The sequence below is a fragment of the Apodemus sylvaticus genome, chromosome 2 (genome assembly GCF_947179515.1).
Source record: "Apodemus sylvaticus chromosome 2, mApoSyl1.1, whole genome shotgun sequence".
NCBI lineage: Eukaryota > Metazoa > Chordata > Mammalia > Rodentia > Muridae > Apodemus > Apodemus sylvaticus.
The window spans coordinates 66,839,079-66,845,512 of record NC_067473.1 but is presented as its reverse complement, the minus strand read 5'-3'; positions in this window follow the sequence as shown (position 1 = coordinate 66,845,512).

Below are 6,434 nucleotides of genomic sequence, written 5' to 3'. Positions count from 1 at the left end.
TTGGTATCTTGTAAATTGAGAATTTATTAATACATACATTTTATTGGTTAATTATAATCTTCAAGAGTTTTGCTTCTACCGGATTGATGGGTGGTGTAATAGTTAACCATGGGCTGGCATGGCAGTGTTCCTCCAAGAGACTCAGGATCTCAGGCCCAGAGAGACCACAGAGTTGAGATCACCCAGTTGGAGCCACAGTTTGCCGGTGACGGTAGCTCGGGAAGCTTGCCGATACTTTTCTTTAATATTTCCTGTAACACTTCTCTCTGTGTCTTCAAGGATGTAAGGTCATTTTAACCCAGGCATGCATCCCTTTCTGTATGGCTCTACCCTTATAACCTACTCACCACTAAATGCTCCATCTCCTAAGACCATCTCCTAAGGTGTTAGGATTTCAACATGCTTTCTCTGTGCAGCAAACATCCACTCTAAAGAATGGAAAGAGGAGGTGAATCCAGTAGCTTGCCCTGCTTTGTCTGGAACCTGAAGGACCTGGGAGAATTTCTCTTCAACCAAAGGGTTTTGGTGGGAGCCAGACATAGTCAGACACTGGCCATGGGCTGAGTTTTATGTCTCTATTTAACTGACCTCAAGCCTAGTGTGATTTTGTAAACATTTCATAGAAGATCAGAAACTGAATTAAGTTCTCAGCCATGCTTCCTGTGGTATAGAACTTATACAAGGACGGTTAGTTATTTACTCCTGTGATGAACTGCACAGCCATGACTTCATTTTTAGTATTTAGGCAGCATGCACTGAGCTTGTTGGGCTCTGAACAATTATAAATGTTCTGTAAGCATTAACTAGTTTAACAACCCAGAGTTAGGTTTTTTTTTTTCTCATGAGCCTATGGGGGCCATTTTTCATTCAAGTACCACAGAGGGGAGTGGCAGGCTGAAAGGTAATAGGTTGGCAAAGACATGGAGAATATGATGACCAGAATCTGTTTTATTTTCAGTATCATGAGGAGTCACTAGAGGGTTTTAAACTTGGGAAGAAAGGGATTTGGTTTTGCTTCAGGGAAGAGAACCACCTTACCAAGTTTGTGAAGAATAAGTGGAAGGCAAAACTAGATGTGGGGAGACTGGGAGATTCTCGTGGTAGATAAGTTGACATATTATAAAAACCTTGGATGGAAAACACAATTTCTTCTAGAAACAGCTGGAGCATGAATCAGCTGTTCTTTAGTTAAGTCTTTGGTACAGTTTGGGCCTGGGATATAATGTTCTGAGGCTGTGTATGGTTTTGCACATTTAATTGTTTGATAATCCAAGCTTTGGGCCTCTAAGCATATACTCCATCTGTAATATCATGTTGCTCTCAGCATACTAACTACTGTTCATGAATGAAGTCTGAACTTTCAAAAACTTACTTAAAAATTATTAGTTTATTTTTTAACAGTAGACTACAAAATAACATGATTCCTGTTGAAAGAAGATTACTTTCTTGCTTTTTCTAGGGTGTAGTTTCCCTCCTTGTGTTGGAGTTTTCCATCTATTATCCTTTGTAGGGCTGGATTTGAGAAAACATATTGTATAAATATGATTTTGTCATGAAATATCTTTGTTTCTTTATCTATGGTAATTCAGAGTTTTGCTGGGTATAATAGCCTGGGCTGGCACTTGTGTTCACTTATGGTCTGGATGACATCTGTTCAGGATCTTATGGCTTTTAGAGTCTCTTTTGAGAAATCTGGTGTAATTCTCATAAGTCTGCACTTATATGTTACTTGGCCTTTTTCATTTACAGCATCTAATATTTTTTCCTTGTTCTGTGCATTTAATGTTTTTATTATTATGTGGTGGGAGGATTTTCATTTCTGGCTCAATTTATTTGGTGCTCTGTTGGCTTCTTGCACATTTATGACCATCTCTTTGTTTAGGCTAGGAAGTTTTCTTCTATGCCCGTTGAAGATGTTTTTTGGTCCTTTGAGCTCCAAATCTTCACTCTCTTCTATTCTTATTATCATTAGGTTTGGTCTCCTTATTGTGTTCTGGATTTCTTGGATGTTTTGGATTAGGAGCTTTTGGCATTTTGCATTTCCTTTGACTGGTGCTTCAATGTTTTTTTATGGTATCTTCTGCCCCTGAGATTCGCTCTTCTATCTCATGTATTCTGTTGGCCATGCTTGCATCTATGATTCCTGATCTCTTTTCTAGGTTTTCTATCTCCAGGATTGTCTCCCTTTGTGATATCTTTGTTTCTATTTCCATTTTTAGATTCTGGATGATTTTATTCAGTTCCTTCACCTGTTTGGTTGTGTTTTCCTGTAGTTCTTTAGGGGATTTTTGTGTTTCTTCTTTAAGGGCTTCTATGTGTTTATCTGTGTTCTCTTGTATTTCTTTAAGGGAGAAATATCTATGTCCTTTTTAAAGTCCTCTATCATTATCATGAGATGTGATTTTAAATCAGAATCTTGCTTTTCTTGTGTGTTGGGGTATCCAGGGCTCACTGTTGTGGGAAAATTGGGTTCTGATGATGCAAAGTAGCCTTGCTTATGTTCTTGCCCTTACCTCTTTCTGTTCTTGCCCTTACCTCTTGCCATCTGGTTATCTTTGGTGTTAGCTGGTTTTGCTGTCTCTGACTATGGCTTGTCTTTCCTGCAAGCCTGTGTGTCAGTACTCCTGGAAGACCAGATCTCTCTGGGATGATTTTGGGTATGGAAAGCTATGACATAGGGTCAGCTCTGGGGTGCAGATGGAAACCGGAAGGATCCTGTCCCTGGTTGTTCCTCAGTTCCTGTGTCCTGATGGCTCTGGGAGGGTTCCTCTTGGGCGAGGAATGTGAGCAGAGTGGTGGTCTTACCTGTGCTCACAGGCATGCCAGTACTCCTGGGAGTCAGGCTCCCTCCTGACAGTGTTTGGGCTGGAGCACAGGATCAGCTGTAACACAGGATCTGCTCTGGGTGCTGTGGCACAAAATCAGCTCTGGGAGCAGACGGAAATCAGAAGGAAGCAGTATTTTTCTTTAGCATCTTTCTTTTTTGTAACCATACAATCCACTCACTGCATGTCAGTCAAAGATTTTAGGTAGATATATTCAGTTACACAGTTTATAGCAATCACCTGTGATCCAGTTCTAGAACATTGTTGCCATCCCAAATGCTTACCTCGTGCTGGTTTGCACTCAATTCCACTCTCTGCCCCGCCTCAGCAAGCTGCTTTCTGCTTCCTGTCAGTATAGCTTTGCCTTTTATGACATTGCAAATAGATGTTGTATCATATATAGTCCATTGCACCTGGCTCCTTTTGCTTAGCATGGCATGCTATTACACTGTATCCATGTTGTAGCATGTATCAGTAATGTTTTGCTTTTTATTGTCAAAAACATTTTTATGGATGCATGATGTTTTACTTAATATCAATAATGGATACTGGGTTGTTTCTAGAAACTGGACATTAAGAACAATGCTTATGTGAGTATTGCACCATCCAGTCTTGGTGGGGTCATACATTTGTATTTCTACTGAGTAGATATATAGAAATGGAATCACTAGGTCTAGTGATATGTGTGTTTAACTTTTTAAAAAACCAACCAACTTCTAAAGCAACCGTTCAGAAGGTGTGGCACTTTGAATGAGAATGGTCCCCATAAGCTCATGTGTTTAAACACTTGGGCCCCAGTGACAGAAAGTGTCTGTGAAGGATTAGGTGTGGCTAATTGAAGGAGATGAGTCAATGGGCCTTCAAAAGCCTCCCACCATCCCCCATCATGTTCTCTCTGCTTCCTGTTTGTGGTTCAAGGTGTGAGCTCCCAGCTGCTGCTATACCATCTGCTTACTACTTGCCTGCATAATCTCATGCTCCTACCATGATGGTGTCCCTCTAGAACCGTAGGGTCCAAATAAGTCTTTCCTTCTATGGGTTGTTTTGATCATGGTGTTTCATCACAACAATAGAAAAAAAATCTAATACTCTCACCAGTATTACCTTTATTGTACTGATGGGGAAATTTATATATGATCATATACCCTAATATATTGGATATGGCCATAGAAGGTTTGCCATTTGGACTCTGCCGACTCTGTGCAGAACATTGGTAATGATTGCCTCAGAGGCTGTTTGCAGTTTCCAAGATTAAACTTTGCCTATACCCCTCGCCTGAACTGAGTTCAGACATGTTAGAATGTGCCATGTTAGAGGATGGCCAGAATCCCTGTGATATTATTTTTTGTCTTTGATTGTAAGGTAAATCCATGAGTAAATTTTAAGATGCTGAAGCATTTTCATTTTTGTGCTCCTTTCATGAGAAATGTGAACAGGCCTTGACCGTGTTTTCAGCTGGGATTTGGAAGCCCTCTGGTGAACAAATCTCCATTCTTGGACCAAGATCCATTTTCTTAGGATGAAATAACATCCTGTCTGCTGATTTAGTCTATGTGCCTGCTGGATTTCTTTCTAACGTAGCAGCTGGTAGCCTTTCGTACACATGTCAGTGGTGGTGTGTGGGCTGTGAAGGAACTCAGGAGCCAATTGCTCAAAGGACCATTTGCCTCTGGCTGTTAATTGCCAACTTCTGATTTTAAATGTTGCCATTCTCGTCAGCCTCTACTGCCTTTAAGACTTGGTATGACCACCATGCTTTGCGTTTTCTCTTTGCTGAGAACTAGAAAAGAGCTTAGAGAGTCCCTTCTCCACATCCTAAACTGAGCAGGAAGGAGAAATGTTGTGAGGACTCTAAGTGGACATAGACATGGTTGATTGAAGGCTGGGAATGTTCTTAGGGCTATGTCTACCTGTAGGGAATCAGGATCAGAGATAAGGCTGTGGTGAGGCTTACAGGATTCTCTGACATACATACTTACTGTATTCATAGGGCCTGGCTGTCTTCCAGGTGATGCTGTCCTGGAAATATAATTCGCTACAAATATAGACAAAATTGTGATCCTAACTTGTTCCCCAAATGGTTGTTTTCCAGAATGCCTTTGTGAACCTCCTGACTAGGCACAATTTTCTCTTGTGTCTTTGTGTTATCTCTTCATTCTCTTATCACAGGCCTTATTATATCGTAATAGACTATGTAGGATAGCTTGGCTTCAAATTAATGCTTTGATAATGTTGAGTGAATGGTGGGATGACAGCGGGCATATCACACCTTGTCATTCCTTTTATTTTTTTAAATAACAAACTTATTTTTCTTTTTATTCTTGATCTTGTGCTATTATTATTATTATTATTATTATTATTATTATTATTATTATTATACTTGGCACTTTACAACCAGACAGTTTTAAAAATTAGTTCTTTGAGAGTTTTGTATGTTTTGATCATATTCACCTCTCTTAACTTTTCCCCAGATCAATTACACCTTCCTTCTTTAGCTAACTTTTGTCCTTTAAAAATAAAACTTCAGCCCAATTCATGATGCCTAAATATTCTTGGCTGCATGGTCATTCTTTTCTTACGGTCGACTTACCAGTGGCTACAATACTTTCTTAGAGAAAACTGTCTCTCCTTCTTCCAGCAGCTAACAATAGACAATAGACCCACAGTGGCCAGAGACTTTTTATTAATTTATAGTAACCCAACTGGTCCTTAACAACAGATCCATAGAAAAGTTACAATGCTAAGCTCTCATTTTAAAGTTAAAGAAACACATTTAGAAAAAAGTTAGAGAGACTTTCCCTTGCAAGGTGACAGAACAAGTTGGTGGCAGAGCCAGGACTTGAACTCAAGTGTTCCCTTGCTCTAGAAGCCATGACCTTAAGTTCTGTAGTATTCAGCTCACAGCCAACCAAGAGACTGAGCATAGAGTCCCCAGTGGAGCAGCTAAAGAAAGGACCCAAGGAGCTGAAGAGGTTTGCAGCCCCCCAAGAGGAAGAGTAGTATGTACCAACCAATACCCCCAGAGCTCCCAGGGAATAAATCACCAACCAAAGAATACACATGGAGTGACCCATGGCTCCAGCTACATATGGAGCAGAGGATGGCCTTTTCAGACATCAATGAGAGGAGAGGCCATTGGTCCTGTGAAGGCTCAATGCCCCAGTGTAAGGGAATGTCAGGTCAGGAAAGTAGGGCGGATTGGTAAGCAGGAGGGGGATGGGATAGGAGGTTTTGGAGGGGTAATGAGGAAAAGGGATATCACTTGAAATGTAAATAAAGCAAATATCTAACAAGGAGAAAAGAAAAGAAAATGTGAAAAAAATTCTGTAGTATTCTATGTCCTGGGTGCTGGTGTGCGTGTCTCCTAGATTCACATGCTGTTGTGGTGAATGTTAACCTTGGGCCTAACTATTGCATTCTTTAAAGTGCAGTGTCATTTTGCACCTGATGCTCTTTTCATAACCATATATGGCATTACACTACAGAGCTTGCTTTTCCTCTTCTGTCCTTCACTCCACACTGTCTACATTGCTATCAACACACTGAGTTAATTACTTCAGACTGCTCCACGCTTTACCCTGGTTATCTACCACACCTTGTTGACCCATT